We start from the raw sequence: 18,071 nt of genomic DNA, 5'->3' as shown, positions 1-18,071 counted from the left end.
TATGGATCTCTTCCAGTCGGATTGCCAGGTAGCTATCTTCCAAATTTCTTGGCATAGACGAGTAAGCACTTCCAGCGCTGCATCCATTCACTAAACATCTCAACTGGTATTCTGTCAATTCCCGGAAACTTGTTTTTCACCAATGCCTTCAGTGCAGCTTGGACTTCTTCCTTCAGTACCATCGGTTCCTAATCACGTTACATCCTGAAATGGCTGAATGTCAACACATTGTTTTTGGTATAGTAACTCTGTGTATTCCTTCCATCGTCTTTTGATGCTTCCTGTGTCATTTAATATTCTCCCTGTAGAATCCTTCAGTATTGCAACCCGAGGATTGTATTTTTTCTTCAGTTCTTTCAGCTTGAGCATGTTCTTCCCTTTTGGTTTTCTATCTCCATGTCTTTGCACATGTCATCCGTAATAGTTTGTGTTCTTGAGCTGCCCGTTGAAATCTTCTGCTCAGCTCTCACTTCATCATTTTTTCCTTTTGCTTAAGCTACTTGACATTCAAGAGCAAGTTTCAGAGTCTCTTCTGACATTCTTTTAGGTCTTTTTTTCCTCTCCTGTCTTTTTAATGACCTCTTGCTTTCTTCATGTATGAAGAAAGCTTTCCCATCATCTCTTTCCACAGATGTAGTCAATTTGATTCCTGTGTACTCCATCTGGCAAGGTCCACGTGTATTGTCACCGTTAATGTTGGTGAAAAAAGGTATTTGCAATGAAGAAGTCGTTGGTCTTGCAAAATTCAATCATGCAATCTCTGGCATCATTTCTATCACCAAGGCCATATTTTCCAACTACTGATCCTTCTTCTTTGTTTCCAATTTTTGTGTTCCAATCACCAGTAATTATCAGTGTAACCTGATTGCATGTGTGATCAATTTCAGACTGCAGAAGTTGGTAAAAATCTTCAGTTTCTTCATCTTTGGCCTGAGTGGCTGGTGCATAAATTTGAATTGATAGTGGTACTAACTGGTCTTCCTCATAGGCATATGGATGTTATCCTATCACTAACAGCATTGTACTTCAGGATAGATCTCGAAACGTTCTTTTTGATGATGAATGCAATGCTCTTACTCTTCAAGTTATCATTCCCAGCATAGCAGACAATAGGATTGTCCAATTCGAAATGTCTAGTACCAGTCCATTTCAACTCACTAACACCTAGGGTATTGATCCTTACACATTCCATTTCATTTTTGACAATTTCTAGTTTTCCTAGATTCGTACTTTGTACATTTCAGGTTCCGGTTATTAATGGGTGTTTGCAGCTGTTCTTTTCATTTTGAGTCGTGCCACATTAGCAAATAAAGGTCCCGAAAGCTTGACTCCATCCATATCATTAAGGTCTTCCTTAATGATATGGCTCTTCCCTCATCCCATCTTGAGTGCCTTCTAACCTGAGGGACTCATCTTCCTGCACTGTATCTGACAATGTCCTGCTGCTATTCATAAGGTTTTCACTGGCTAATTCTTTTCAGCAGTAAACCACCGGATCCTTCTCCCTAGCCTGTCTTAGACTGGAAGCTCAGCTGAAACCTGTCCGCCATGGGTGACCCTGCTGGTATCCGAATACCGGTAGCATAGCTTCTAGCAACACAGCAACACACAAGCCCCCAAAGTAGAACAAACTGACAGACTCATGGGGGATACTAACTGTGAGAACAGTAAAAATGTGAACTTGTGATAATAAAACATACTATCTTAAAACTCTCAGACTCTACTAACTCCTAAAATTCTCTATCTTTTTAACTTTAATAAAAACAGGAAAACAAATTTTTTAAATTGTTACTTCTGTATTTTTTTTATATTTTTCTAGTTCTTCTATTTTAAGGATAGTCTTTATTATAAATCACAGTATATATTCAATTTAGGAACTCTTAAAAACTCAAGTAAAGACAAACATCTTACATCTTAAATATCAAAAAAATTACTACACAGAGGGAACTACATTTTAGGTTCCCCCCCCAATAAAATCAGATTGTAATTTACACAAATATCTATTTAAAATCAAATTTAAACAGAAGTGTTGTTGTTGTTAAGTGCCGTCGAGTCGGTTTTGACTCATAGCAACCCTGGGCACAACAGAACGAAACACTGGTCCTGCACCATCCTTACAATCATTGTTATGCTTGAGCTCATTGTTGCAACCACTGTGTCAATCCACCTTGTTGAGGGTCTTCCTCTTTTCCACTGACCCTGTACTTTGCCAAGCATGATGTCCTTCTCCAGGGACTGATCCCTCTTGACAACATGTCCAAAGTACTTAAGACGCGATCTCGCCATCCTTGCTTCTAAGGAGTATTTTGGTTGTACTTCTTCCAAGACAGATTTGTTCGTTCTTTTGGCAGTCCATGGTATATTCAATATTCCTTGCCAACACCACAATTAAAAGGCATCAGTTCTCCTTCAGTCTTCCTTATTCATCGTCCAGCTTTCACATGCGTATGATGCAATTGAAAATACCATGACTTGGGTCACTTTGACTCGGAATTGACTCAACGGCACTGGGTTTTTGTTTTTTGGGTCAGGTGCACCTTAGTCTTCAAGGTGACATCTTCCCTTTTCAACACTTTAAAGAGGTCTTTTGCAGCAGATTTACCCAGTGCGATGCATCTTTTGATTTCTCGACTGGTGCTTCCAGGGCTGTTGATTGTGGATCCATGTAAAAGGAAATCCTTAACAATTTCCATCTTTTCTCCATTTATCATGATGTTGCTTGTTGGTCTAGTTGTGAGGATTTTTATTTTCTTTATGTTGAGGTGCAATCCATACTGAAGGCTGTGGTTTTGATCTTCATTAATAAGTGCTTCAAGTACTCTTCACTTTCAGCAAGCGTGTGTCATCTGCGTAACGCAGGATGTTAATGAGTCTTCCTCCTATCCTGACTCCCTGTTCCTCTTCATATAGTCCAGCTTCTCGGATTATCTGCTCAGCATACAGACTGAATACGTAAGGTGAAAGAACACAACCCTGACACACAGCTTTCCTGTCTTTAAACCAATCAGTAATTCCTTGTTCTGTCTGAACAACTGCCTCTTGATCTATGTAAAGGTTCCTCATGAAAACAATTAAGTGTTCTGGAATTCCCATTCTTTGCAATGTTATCCATAATTTGTTATGATCCACACAGTCAAATGCCTTTGCATAATCAAGAAAACACAGGTAAACATCCTTCTGGTGTTCTCTGCTTTCAGCCAGGATCCATCTGACATCAGCAATGATATCCCTGGTTCCACGTCCTCTTCTGAAACCAGCCTGAACTTCTGGCAGCTCCCTGTCAATATACTGCTGTAGCTGTTTTTGAAAGATCTTCAGCAAAATTTTGCTTGTGTGTGATATTAATGATATTGTTCTATAATTTCCACATTTGGTTGATCACGTTTCTTGGGAATAGGCATAAATATGGATCTCTGCCAGTCAGTTGGCCAGGAAGCTGTCTTCCATATTTCTTGGCACAGACAAGTGAGCACCTCATTTGTTGAAACATCTCAATTGATAGTCCATCAATTCCTGGAGCCTTATTTTTCGCCAATACCTTCAGAGCAGCTTGGACTTCTCCCTTCAGTACCATCGGTTCCTGATCATATGCCACCTCTTGAAATGGTTGAACATCGACTAATTCTTTTCGGTATAATGACTCTGTGTATTCCTTCCATCTTCTTTTGATGCTTCCTGCGCCATTTAATATTTTCCCCAAAGAACTGTTCATTATTGCAACTCAAGGCTTGAATTTTTTCTTCAGTTCTTCCAGCTTGAGAAACGCCAAGCATGTTCTTCCCTTTTGGTTTTCCATCTCCAGCTCTCTGCACGTCATTATAATACTTTACTTTGTCTTCTCAAGCTGCACTTTGAAATCTTCTGTTGTTATTTTACTTGATCGATTCTTCCTTTTGCTTTAGCTACTCGATGTTTGAGAGCAAGTTTCAGTGTCTCCTCTGACAACCATCTTGGTCTTTTCTTTCTTTACTGTCTTTTCAATGACCTCTTGCTTCCTTCATGTATAATGTCCTTGATGTCATTCCACAACTCGTCTGGTCTTCAGTCACTAGTGCTCAATGCGTCAAATCTATTCTTCAGATGGTCTCTAAATTCAGGTGGGATATACTCAAGGTCATATTATGGCTCTCGTGGACTTGCTCTGATTTTCTTCAGTTTCAGCTTGTACTTGCATATAAGCAATTGATGGTCTGTTCCATAGACAGCCCCTGGCCTTGTTCTGATATTGAGCTTTTCCATTGTCTTTTTCCACAGATGTAGTCAATTTGGTTCCTGGGTGTTCCATCTGGTGAGGTCCCTGCGTATAGTCACCATTTATGTTGGTGAAGGCAGGTATTTGCAATGAAGAAGTCGTTGGTCTTGCAAGATTTTATCATTTGATCTCTGGCATTGTTTCTGTCACCAAGTCTATACTTTTCAACTACTGATCCTTCTTTGTTTCCAACTTTCGCATTCCAATCATCAGTAATTATCAATGCATGTTCAATCAATTTCAGACTGCAACAGCTGATAAAAATCTTCTATTTCTTCATCTTTGGCCCTAGTGTTTGGTGGGTAAACTTGAATAATGGTTGTATTAACTGGTCTTCCTTGTTGGCGTATGGATATTATCCTGTCACTGACAGCACTGTACTTCAGGATAGATCTTGAAATGTTCTTTTTGACGATGAACGCAACACCGCTCCTCTTCAAGCTGTCATTCCCCACATAATAGACTATACGATCGTCCGATTCAAAATAGCCAATACCAGTCCACTTCAGCTCACTAACGCCTAAGATATCCATGTCTATGCGTTCCATTTCATTTTTGACGTTTCTAATTTCCCTAGATTCATATTTTGTACATTCCAGGTTCTGATTATTAATGGATGTTTGCAGCTGTTTCTTCTCATCTTGAGTCATGCCACATCAGCAAATGAAGGTCCTGAAAGCTTTACTCCACCCACGTTATTAAGGTTGACTCTACTTTGAGGAGGCAGCTCTTCCCCAGTCCTGTGTTGAGTGCCTTCCAGGGGCTCATCTTCCAGCAGTATATCAGATAATGTTCCGCTGCTGTTTATAAGGTTTTCACTGGCTAATAATTATCTCCTGTTTACTCATAACCGCCATACCAATTAAAGTATTTCTAAAACCACAGCTAAAATGTACTATTATAACTTAAAATTCAGCATTATAATTACAAGCCCTTTTTACTATCGGAAACCCTGGTGCCGTAGTGGTTAAGAGCTACGGCTGCTAACCAAAAGGCCAGCAGTTCAGATCCACCAGGCGCCTCTTGGAAACTCTACGGGGCAGTTCTACTCTGTCCTATAGGGTTACTATGGCTCGGAATCAAATCGACAGCAACGGGTTTAGTGTTTTACTATTAATTTCAAGTACTTCTTACTTAAAAGTATCAACAATTTAGAAAATACCACTATACCATCACTTTCTTGGATTTTACTTAATTTTCAAACCAAACTTTATAGAAAAATACCAACTCAGTTTTTTTTATTTAAAAAAGGCATATATATCTCAATTACTGTTAATAACTCATTTGAAAATTGTACCACGAAGTAAGTTTATTTTTAATACAAGATAATAAAATTGTTCCATTCTTATTTTAATCTATAACTGCAAACTTACGAGTTTCAATATATCTGCTTTATTTTAAAACTAGTCATTCTCACTGTTCATACAGCACTCCCCTACTCCCAGCACCCAGCCCCAGAAAAGGATAATAACTTTTAACTGGTCTTCTTTATTTTAGTCTCTTCTCCAATCGTGTGCTACCTGACTGCAAAATCTCTCTCAATTTTCTTCATGCAATTCTGTTCAATGGCCTTCTATAAAATTCGTATTTCTAATGTCAAAGTAAACTTTTTAAAATTCCTCCAGTTCATGTCACTATCTTCTGAAGTACACTTTTCATTACATTCATTTAAAATAAGGTTGTACTTCAGCCAAGGAAAATACTTGCATTCCTCAATTCCCATCTCTGTGCTTTTTAACATGCCTTGTTTTACCCCAGCTGATATCCCCTTCCCTCTCCACCAATCCATAAAATCACTTTTTCAATATCTCTCATTATTTTTGCCAAGAGGCTTTATTAATTAACCTGGTCTTACTATTAGATCATTCATATTATTTTTTGTCAGCACAGTAATCTGAATGTTTCCTTATGAAGTGCTCTTCATGTTGTATCTTATTTAGACCACCAGCTCTTTGAAGCAGGAACCATATCCTGCGTTCTGTACGTATGTATCTCTACCCCTTGTGAGGTGTTAAGTGAACTTTATATAATAATTCAAATTGAAACATGTAAAGGTGGGGGGAAATAAAGCCCCACAAACAGGTTTTTTTCTGAATACAAAAAAAAAATCAAGTCTCTCAAAACTAATTTCAAATATGTCATTTTTGTTAAAGCAGGAAAACACAGAATACACTCTTGAATGTATTTTTTCCTACACACAAAACTCAATTTTTTAAAACTATTATTAATAGTACTCTAATAATTTTATAGAAGCCCTGATGGCACACTGGTTAAGCACTTAGCTGCTAACAGAAAGGTCAGCAGTTCAAACCCACCAACCACTCTGCGGAACAAAGTCTGCTTCCGTAAAGATTATATCCTTGGAAACTCTATGGGGCAGTTCTACTCTGTCCTATAGGGTCTCTATGAATCAGAACTAACTTGACAGCAGTGAGTTTGGTTTTAATAATTTTATGCTTGTGTTAGACTTTTCTACGTGTAGCAAAAAAAAAAAAAAAAAAAAAACGCTGTGTATAAAGTCTTAACATTTTGTAGATAATAAGCATATACTTTTTCAATGTCTAATCGATTTTGCTTTAGCCTTTTACACTTCACAAATACAAAACCTACACTGAGAAAAGTTGACAGATGAAGTTTTATTATTTCTTCAAGACAACTATTAAAATTCTTGGAGCAAGAGGATATTAAACAAACTTTAGTTCTGAGAATTTTAAACATATTACAAATTCCAAAAATAAAACTTCTTTATATAGTATAAATATTTTCATTCATACGGTCAAATGCATTCAAATCCAAATGTTAATTAAAAAATCTTTTCATATTTGATTCTACACAACTTACAAAATATATCCATTCCTCAAAGCTAGCACACTAGAATTCAAAAATACATATTTTCATTGCTATGTATTTTTACAATTTTATTATAATACATATTTGATTAAAAATTTCACATTTCTCTCAAAAGCACCAATTTAATATTGTTACACTATAATAAGGCTTCCACTGCTCAGTATTTATGAAAAAACAATGCTGCAACTATTAATTCCATTTGGAGAGAAAAAAACAATGACATAAGCACTAGATGTAAAAGTCCTGACCAACAATTCCATTTCAGTTTATAAAGTCTCCTTCATGGGTTTTAACCGTTCAAGCATTTGTACAACTGCCCTTTAGGTAATATTCTAGTTATTTAGACATAAACATCAAAATCTTTCTGGTTGAGAAATGAATACTTACCTGTAAACAGAAATATACCAATTCCTACCCCTATAATCACAATCAGCAATACCTAAACACCATAACCAAACCTGAAATCTAACTTACATTGAGCCTGGAAGCTACTATTAAAGAAGCTCTAAAAGGCATCTATATAAGGAGGCAACCCAAGCCACTTCTTGGCTATATGCCTCTAGAATACTGTACTGAAAGCAAGCCAGACAACTATGCTATCTGTGGAGGCCACTTCAAATCTCTGCATTCTAAACAAATTTTGAAGTCACAAAAGTAACCCCTAAAGGGTTACTAATAATGAAAACTAACAAGCATCTCTCTGATCTTGGCATAAACCAACACTGGAAAAAACCAGAAGGGCCATAGTACTAAGTACCTGTCATCTCATTTACCTCCAGAACAATGCCAAACAAGGACCGAAAAGACAGAGATAGACTCAAGCACCAACTCTCGCTATCCTTGAAAAGTTAAACAAGCAAAGCTAATTTATGGTGATAGAAGCCAACACAGTGGTTACTTCTGTTGAGGGGAAATTAACAGGAGGGGCCACAAGGCACCATACTAGGTGTTGAAAATGTTCTATATCCTGATCTGCTTAGAGGTTGCCTGGGTGTATTTATATGTAAAGTCAGTCAGTGAGTTGTACTCAGAAAAGTTGTGCACTTCAGTACCTATAAGTTATACCTAATAAAACATTTAAAAACAAGTCCCCAATAACAAATTGATGCCCAAATCTAAAAATCTTTTCTCCAATCTCATCTTTTTTGGTACATCATGATATTGCTAACCACAGAACACCAATATTCCTTAAATGCAACTCTTTTTCTTTGAAGATCCACAAGACTTTGTTAGTATGAAACATATCAGCATTTTCCTTTTTCGGCTTCATTTTAATTATCTTAAATATTGATACAATATTCAAGTGCTCATGTCCTGGCATGGGTTAGGCACCCTCCAACATCTTATTCTCGCTCTCTCATACACACCCCATACAAAATACAGACTGAATTCATTAAACTCTATCATCTGATTTCACACTCTTATTTCCTGCCTTAATTCCCATCACTTCTTACTAGGAATGTCCTTCTCCAGCCTTTAGTCTTAACACTCCCTTTTCTCAGGCATCCTTTAAGGCTCAGTTCAATTTCTACTTTATCTTTTTCCTCCAAACTCCTATGGCACTTACTACCTATACTGCACTATCCTATACAGTAGCCATCAGCCATATGTAGCCATTGAGCACCTGAAGTCTGGCTGGTCTGAATTAAGATGTGTGTTAAATATGTAAAACACTCTGCATTTCAAAGACTTGGTATTAAGAAAAGTATGTAAAATATTTCTATTGATTACATGCTAAAATGATAATGTTTTGGTTATACCGAGGTAAAAAAAAGTTAATAAAATTAATTTTGCCTATTTCTTTTTTTTTAAATATGGCTATAGAAAATTTAAGGAGCCCTGGTGGTGCAACAGTTAAGTGCTCGGCTGCTAACCAAAAGGTTGGTGGTTCAAACCCACCCAGTTGGTCCATGGGAGAAATACCAGGTAATCTTCTCCTATAAAGGTTACAGCCTAGAAAACCCTACAGGGCAGTTCTACTCTATTACATGTGGTCTTTATGAGTTGAAAATTGACCTGATGGCACCTAACAAAAACAACATAGAAAATTTTCAGTTACGTTTGTGGCTCAACTTTTATTTCTATGAGGCAGCACTGACCTATACAATTTATTTATAAATGCCCCATAAATTATCTTTTAATATATCAATGTCATCCTCCAAATGAAAGTGCAAGGATCCAATATTATTTTTTGTTTTATAAACTAAAAATTATTATATTAGGAATCACTAACAATAAATCAACAGTACTGCAGTACCTATGTAATTTTAACATCACTTTTTAAACATTCTTATTAAAGAAACTTAAGGTATTCCAATGTATAAAAATAGAAGCAAAGTTATGTTTTCATATGGTTATAAGTGGAATATATCATCTACATTTTACCAGTACTCAATTCTGAGTTAAACGCCCTACAAGAAAGGATAGCCAGCATCATTAAACCTGTAGCAATCCCACAGAGTATTAGTTCTGATTAAGCTTGGTTTTTTTTTTTTTTTCATCTTAGTCTTCAGTAAAGAAAATGCAGCTTCCATTGTGGCCAATACTACTGTACCAATGTCCAGCAGCCAAGACAAAGAGCCTTTATACGGTGCTATGAATAAACAATGTGGGAAAAAATACCACTTGACATTAGGGTATGCAGAAAAATGCTTTTATAATGTTAAGGTTAAAAAGCAGGAGATATTACGTACAAATTGTATAGCAACTAGGTGAAAAAGTAGCTATGTAGGAAAAAAGGACAGGAAAAGATTAGAACTCATCTCTAGAATCAAGGCATGCCTAGGTTCAAAGTGTGGCTTCTCCATCATCTACTAGCTACGTGACCTGAATATGAGTTTATTTCCTCATATGTAAAATGGGAATATATATATGTCATAGGATTATTATAAGGAACACACAGTACGTGATTAATGTCAGGCTTATCCCCCTTCCCTTAAATACTAATGACTGTATAGTGGTGATAAGATTGTGGTTGACTTTTCTCCTATGACTTTCCAAACTGCTGTAATATAATGAAAATGTGATATAATGAAAATATTTTAAGCATAAATAAAACTTCTAATATTTCGTACTCACGCCCCTCCTTGTGTGAACTTAAAGGCATTTTTACTAGCTCTTGTTCAAGAGCTTAAAATTTGTGTTTCTGGTGAGGGAGGTAGAGAGTAGAAGGAAAATTAAAGACAGAAAGTGGTTAAGTTTAAGACTATACTGGCACAGACATATATAAAACAAGGAAAAGTACAGAGCTGGAGAGGAAAATGACAAATGGAAATGTTATTTGGGGAAATTCTCCTGACTCAAACTATACAGTGAAAATGTAATATTCTCCTCTTCAATCTAGCTACTATTCCAGCCACTCCTCACCCTCATTTAGGGCTTCCATGTACATTACATACAAATTCACACAGTCACTACCCTTCTCTCTACTAATGGTCACTGCCACCCTCATGGTCAAAAATTTAAAGAGTGAAGAAATTTAGAATGTTGCAACAAAGACAAACCAACACATTGGTTGGGAAATAACTGAACTAAAATACACTCATTCCCAAGTATATCTACTCAGCAGCTGACAGTCACAAAAGGGAATATGCTCCTGAAATACTCAACCTGGTTAGAACCAGAAAAGAAACACATTTGACTCCTGCCTCTGACTTCCTTCGTAACAACTCTGCATTTGTACACATAGATCTAAAAATGTGATATTAGCAAAAGTCTACAACTTCAAATAACTCACAGTTAAAAATTTCAAATTATACGAGAAAGATGATGGCACTACGGTTAAGCATTTGGCTGCTAACTGAAAGGCTGGCAATTTGAATCTACCCAGCAGCTCTGTGGGAGAAAGACCTGGTGATCTGCTTCTGTAAAGATTACAGCCTAGAACCCTATGGGGCAGTTCTACTCTGTCACATGGGATCACTACTGAGCCAAAACAGACTCGACGGCACCCAACAACAACAACGATAATAACTATTATTATTACAACAGCTGGCATTTACTTAACATTCATTGTGTGCCAGAGAAAGCTAAAGGACTTCACATGGATTAGTAATCTAAGCCTTTTACCTCTATGAAAGGTTATTTAATTCATTTGCTTAGTGCTCACACAGCGAGATTTGAACCCAGCAGTTTTATTTCAAAGTTTACATTTTTAAACCCAATATCATGCCTCTTTATTAATAAATGCATAAATACAAATGTAACTATGATTCTACATATATGGGTGTGTATAATATCCAATCAGTTAGTGTAAACAAAAGGTAACTAATTCTAAATTGGAAAAATATAAATTAGATCACAACATTGACAAGCACAAACATGGTAATATACCCTCCACCACCAATAAATGGTGCCCTGAAAGTACTAGTTATAGTTAACATCTTCATGAAACTGATGAAAAAGGTCCATTAAGCTTGCAGATAAAAAGATAAACATCATGGACGACAGGATTAAAATGTTAATCTTTTCTTAAAAATTAGATAAAGTATATAATATAGCTAAGCATGCTTTGTAAACTATAAAATACTTTAATCTTAACACTTTATTAGGTGTTTTTTGTGTTACATTGTTTGGATCACAACATATTTAAGTTTCTAGAGTTTATACAAAAAATCTTTAAAAAGCTGTATTTCCAAGGTTAACTTAAATATATAATACACATACTAAAAGGCTTAATATATAAAATCTGTTTTTCACACAAACCAACTTCAATTCTACCACAATCTAGGCTAAGAGAATTAAATTTTAAAAAACAAATCACTTACCTAAACTGTTACCAAAGTTACTTACATCACAATAAACCAAATCCAAACCGAGTCAATTCTGACTCATAGCGACCCTATAGGACAGAGTAGAACTGCCCCATAGAGTTTCCAAGGAGCACCTGGTGGATTCAACCTGTCAGCCTTTTGGTTAGCAGCCACTACACTAACAGGGTTTCCTACAACACAGTTCTAAGAATTCCAAATGAAAAGGGAAGGCAAGAGCTTGCAGATAGAAGAGGTAGGGCAAAGATTAGTCAAGGGAAAGTGCAAAGGAAATCGCTTAGAAATTCTAACCTTAAGTCATTCTCACTTTCCCCTATCCAAAAGAAGTGCGAACTCATGCTGCTTCGGCCCTGGCAGGCTCCTCCTTCTCTTCCTCTTGAAATCCTCTGCTTTTCTCTTCACGGATAATCATCTCAAGGGACATTTTTTTTTTTTTTTTCCTTGCTAACATTTCATCTCTTAATTGTCAAAAGCTTTCTTATCTTGAATTTTAAAGAACAAAAACATACTAACTCTTCATGATCACACAAGAGTTCCCATCAAGCTCACAGACATAGTAATTCCACAGTTTAATTTTGGCAAATCTGAAAAAAAAATTAAATTTGACAGTGGAGCAAATGAAGCCCCAGAGATTAGCAATCCCTTTTTCACGGGGACTCCGTTTTCCGAAGAAAGGCGATGAGTTGAATTTGGTGCTCTACTACTTTCTAGGTCTCATGTGATCTTTATGTTTGTTTTTTCAATAGAGAGAAGAGCAGAAATAATACTTTAGCCAGCCAGCAGGGTGAGCTAGTACTAGAATCAGTTGGATTACAGGCAATCCCCAGGTTATGAATGAGGTCCATTCCTAAATCTATCTTTAAGTCAAATTTGCAGGTAAATTGGTACATGCATTTATTATTTAGTGTCAGTTAGTCAAATGTTTGCCTTAGCATATAGTATATATTTTACCTTTCTATGCATATAAAGGAAACCCTGGGCATAGTGGTGAAGTGCTAAGGCTGCTAACCAAAAGGTCGGCAGTTCAAATCCACCAGGAGCTCCTGGAAAACTCTACAGGACAGTTCTACTTTGTCCTATAGGGTCACTATGAGTCGGAATCAACTTAACGGCAATGGGGTTTTTGGGTTTGTTTATGCACATATAACACTTAAGAAACTTGTAAAACCTCAAGATGTCTTCATGAGCATCACAAAATAATGCATGCATTCATTATTAAAAAACCACTGTACTTAACTCAAATTTTTAATATAATAGGCTTTAAGGCAGTCTGTTCTTAAGTATGAGTTGCCTGTGAAGCAGGCATCCTGAACCTAGCGACTTACCAGTCCATTCTTAAGTACAAGCTGTCGGTAAACTGGATGTTCATAACCTGGGGACTGCTTGTAATCTCATATCCCTCAAGTCAGTGGTGTAAATACAATGGATCTTGCACTATTAAAAGCATCTATTTCCCTCTAATGGGCCTGAAATCAAGAGACATCACTTTTAGAACTGCTTATTCAGTCAGTACTACACCTAATAAGATTGTTCAAGTCTTTTAACTTCAGTAAATATATACAGATTCTCCATTTACATAACAAACTTTCTCTGTATGGAAAAATTAATGATAACGATTAAATGTAAAAACACTTAAAGCTCCTCTGGCTATCTATCCAAAGTATTATAAAGTATCCATTTTTCAGTCTCATGTTTTACTTTACAAGGTTATCAGTTAAAAAAAATTAACACTCTTTTTAAAGGCCTGATAAAACTAGTGTCCTACAAAATTAAACCAAAACACACTGCCATGGAGTCAATTTCGACTCATAGTGACACTACAGGACAGGGCAGAAGACCCCCATAGGGTTTCCGAGGCTATGAATCTTTCTGGAAGCAGACCGCCACATCTTTTTTCCATAGAGCCGCTGGTAGGTTTGAACTGCTGACCTTTTGGTTAGCAGCCAAGCGCTTAACCACTGCACCACCAGGGCTCCTTTTCCTTTCTACAAAATTAGGGCTGGATAATACAACACGTCAATCTATGCATTTGGTGCACGCTACTGTTGTCTTAAGATCTGCCTTAAAAGCAGTCACAAGAAAAGCATTCCCACAAGAACAAGATCCACTCTCTTCCTTCCTGGATCACATCCTGAGAAAAGAGTCTAAGTAAGTCACTCTAAACAAGTAACAGTGTATTTGAGATGAGAGAAAGATGCATCTCAACTTTTCTGACAGCCGATTTCTCTAAATTGCAGGTATCCCCACCACTTCTAGGGACTGTCCCTTTTAGTCTTTTCTTTTCCCCTCCTGCTATCCATTATAGTCTCGATTCAACCACAGCTAAAACTCTCCTTCTTACAACTTGGATGGCAAATTAAACCTGCAAAATGTTTAAGGTTTGCAGATGACGGGCTCACTTTATAACTACAAATAATCTGAGAGTAGTGCTAATTATCACAAGATTACAGTGCAATTAAATCCACTCACACAGTATTGAAAATTTAGAAATAGTTCATCAGCTTTCTTAAAAAAAATCACTTAAATACACCTTAAATGATTCATTAAAGTTTTAAAGCCTTAAAACAATTTAGCTGTTTTCGCTAAATTTCACATCCAAAGAAGTTACAGATCACTGTGGAATCCCGGCATAAATATTTTCACCATTTGTTGAATTTCCTAACAGATCTACTTCTCAGCAGTAGTGATAGTACTTAAGTCTTAAAAGTTGTTTTAGACAAAAGAAAAAGGACAATCTGAGTAGCATGTTCATTTATCCAACCAAAATGTTACAAAATTAAAGTGACTGGTGTCATTGTTGTCAGCATCTATCTCATTTCTTTTCTGTAATAACTCGTAACAATGACAATTATTTCAAAGATTTCAGGAAGTTTATCCAACTTTTTTTTTTTTTTTCTTTTTTGGGTCCAGATTACTTTTTGCAAAATTACTTCAAAAGCAAAGCTGCTTTGAAATTTTGGTATTTTGCATCTGAATTTGTGTCACTGAAAGTTACTTTAAAAACTATGTCACCATATCACATTAAATAAAAATGTTTCTAACTTACTGTCACCGAAGTTCTCATTAATAGTATCTGACAAGTATTCACACATTCCTTTGTTTTGTTTTTAACCATTATTAGTTGCAGATATTTACCTTTTCACACCAATAATGTGACAAATAAAAAGTGCAATGGAGAAGAAGTTGGGAGGTAATTTTCCACTATGCGACCAACTTAATCATCTCTGGTCCTCAATGTATTCACTGTAAAGACCTAAAACTAGTTGTTCTCTGCATTTCCTTCCACTCTAAAAGTTTATGATTCAGTAACGTATTTTACAGATATTAATATACCTCCTATTCATTAATCCAACAAAACTGTTCTCTATCAAGAGAGAAGCGAAAAGGGAAGAAATACATATCAAAAAGAAACATGAAAAACAAAAGTTTTAAATAATAAGTTCACATTTCAATTTGAATACAGAGATCTAAATAAAATGATCTAAATTTACATAGCCTTTCCATCAAGTAACTTTGTCGTTAATGTAGCCTGGCAAAAACAAAACATCAGCTTTTTCCAAATTCAGAACTGCAAATATTAGTTAATACCAATATGCAGGGCATAATATAGCCAGAAGTGCAGTCTACCTTTCGATTGTTAAATGTCCTAAAGCTTACACTGCCGTATACCAACGCATTAGTACTAGCCTAGCCTTCATGTTTCACCTATTAAAACGTCTAAGCTAAACTATAACCTCATTAAAAAAAGAACTATTTCCTTACCAAGCCTCCCAATGCAATACTGCTGCCATCAAATTCCCTGGATACTTACAACATGGCACCTGCTGTTTAGCAGGTTTCCCTTCTTTGAGGAACTTTAGCTGTCTGTTTTTTTAAATGCTTTCCTTCTTTCCCTTATATGTAACTAAACTATAAGGGAGGGAAAATACAGTTAAGGCAAGTTTAACCTGTCATCCAGATGCAACAAACCTAATGTTAGTCAGGACTGGCCAGAGCAGATGATGGTATTGGTATTTCAGTTAAAATTATTAACTTGTATGCAGAACAGGTCTATCGTTCATTCAGGCATCCGTGTTCATCTCCTTAATACAGTTTAATGACCACACAAAATTTGAAATCTAAGCACTTAAGTTTATAACAACTAATTTTAAATCAATATTACTGAAAGAGTTCAAGAAAACTTTTTCACTAATGTTGCTAAACCATGGATGGATCCCAGCACGAGAGTCGTCTCTGGACGTCTGGTAACAAGAAACCTTTAGCTCCACCACCTAAGTTTCCAATCACTGAGAAGGGTCTGGGACAACTCATCTTCAGGCTCACGGGAGAAGTGGAGCACACCTGCTTTCCTCTGGCAGAGATTAAGCTCCCAGGGACACAAAGGCCAGGGACTCAGACCTGGAGAGGCAAAAAGCTTTAGCTGGACACCCACCAAGCCCCTGGCCACCCAAACACTTTGAGCGATTTACCTCTTGCTGTAACTTCCCAAGCACCTAGCGGCACAAGATCTTAAAGAACGGGGGAGGTGGGGATGGAAGCAGGGGGTGATGCGGTCCTGGTCCCATTTAAGGGGAGGAGTGTGTACAGTTAATGCCAGAGCTGGCGCTTCTGGCCAACACCGAGCAGCCCTGAGCAGACGGGTTGGTGACTACTCTCGGACCGCCCCGTTACTCAGTACATTGCAATGGCGACTGCCAGGCTCCCCTGGCCGCCAGATCTCGGCCCCTTCCCCCTACTGCTCACTGGCTGTTCGGCTTCATGTGACTAAACAAAACCCCCAAGTCGAGTGCCCAGCTCAGCCCCTTTGTGTCCGCTACCGGATCCACCGAGGCCATCGTGGAAAGGCTCCCCCCACCCCCTCCGCCGAGTCCCGCCCCGCGGCGGCGGCCGCCGCTCACCTCAGGTTCCGCCGCCCCCCGCGGCCGCGGCGGCCGCAGCCTCCCCGAACCCGGGGCCCCGGCTCCTTGTGTAGCACCAACTCCGCCTCCTCGGCCGCCGCCGCCATCTTAGCCTGTGCGGCAAAATGCGTCCTTTTGGATGGTTGGGACCCAGCCTAGGGCGTAGCTCCCCCGGCCCGAGCGCCGGAGGCCGGGTCCCCCAAGTTCTTCCACCACCCTCAGTCCCGCCGCCGCCACAGCCCAGAGGCCCGAAACCCACTTGGGTCCCAGCGAACCCGACCAAATAACCCCTGAAACTCACAGTTTGGTGCCGTGTGCGTCAAACCGGGGCGACGTTGGGAGCGCGCGGCGTCCCCGCGTCACACGCCGCTCAGTACGCTACTCGGCTCCAACTGCCCCCCTCCGCTCCCCGCTTTTCGCCTCCGGCCCCGGTTCCCATGGCGCAGGCGCGCCACTTTCCCGCCTCTGCCGAGCTGCGGGCCGCGGGGGTGGCCAGCGAGGAGTTCCTCGGCAGCTTCGCGCTGGTGGAGCGTCTGGGCCAATTAGACAAACGGGGGCAGCAGAAACAGTGCACCACTGTTCTCGGGTGCCAGAAACCAAACAAGGTCACCTCCCCCAGCTCTGACCTAATCACTCCCAAGGAGGTTCCCGCCCCAAAGTAGGCACGCTCCAAATATGGTGGTGCCCAAACTCTGCAAGACCCAAACACTAAGCAAGTCTAGGCCCTTTAAGGTGGAACAGACCCACATTTTATTTCCACAGTCACTAGCGTGACAAAATCCCTCTTATTTTTCTAGTGTTGAGGAAAGCAGCGAAAGAACTCAAGATTGTTTGCCAGTCAGGACTTCAACTGTGGAGTAATGGCAGAAGAAGGTTTTAGGACCTTAAGAGGACCAATTGTTGGAAGATGCTTGATGGCCAGAGGAAGCCTCAAGTGCCGCATCTCAATTAACAGAACAGCCCACCCTGTACCTAAAGAGGTATCCTGGGTTTGTTCCAATTTGACGCTGTGAGAATACTTTCCCCTTGTATTACTGAATGTGCCAGGGCTGTCCAAAATAAAGTTATATAAACAGCACCTTAGCTGCTGGTTAAAGCTTCAGAGAATCAGTAGGTCTTCAAAGAATCAGAGGATTTTGGATGGATATCTTTTTAACAAGCGTCCATCGCAGGATTCTGAGGACAGGGTTTCACTGATCACTCTTTGAGAAATAACCGACTAGCAGCTATTAGCTTTGCTTTGGAACTGAGCGAGTAAGAAGTTGCTAACATGTTTGACATGAACAAACAGTTCCTGAGAAA

At 38.5% G+C, this 18,071-nt stretch overlaps 1 protein-coding gene across 7 annotated transcripts in view; it reads right to left on the bottom strand.

Moving 5' to 3' along the window:
* The window catches only part of ZNF644 (zinc finger protein 644), a 134,147-nt gene extending 116,768 nt beyond the window's left edge, over nt 1-17,379 (bottom strand). For 2 of the 7 annotated variants that reach the window (XM_049879838.1, XM_049879833.1), the window contains exon 1: nt 16,770-17,379. The gene's annotated coding sequence lies outside the window, so the exon portion shown is untranslated. Of the gene's footprint in view, nt 1-13,196; nt 16,734-16,769 lie in introns of those variants that run through there. The other 5 variants (XM_049879837.1, XM_049879831.1, XM_049879834.1 and 2 more) reach the window with 4 other exon arrangements.
* Nucleotides 17,380-18,071: the final 692 nt, after the last annotated feature.

The sequence above is a fragment of the Elephas maximus genome, chromosome 3, assembly GCF_024166365.1.
Source record: "Elephas maximus indicus isolate mEleMax1 chromosome 3, mEleMax1 primary haplotype, whole genome shotgun sequence".
Lineage (NCBI taxonomy): Eukaryota > Metazoa > Chordata > Mammalia > Proboscidea > Elephantidae > Elephas > Elephas maximus.
The sequence above is the reverse complement of the archived record's forward strand: the minus strand, read 5'-3'. Positions and strand labels throughout refer to the sequence as shown.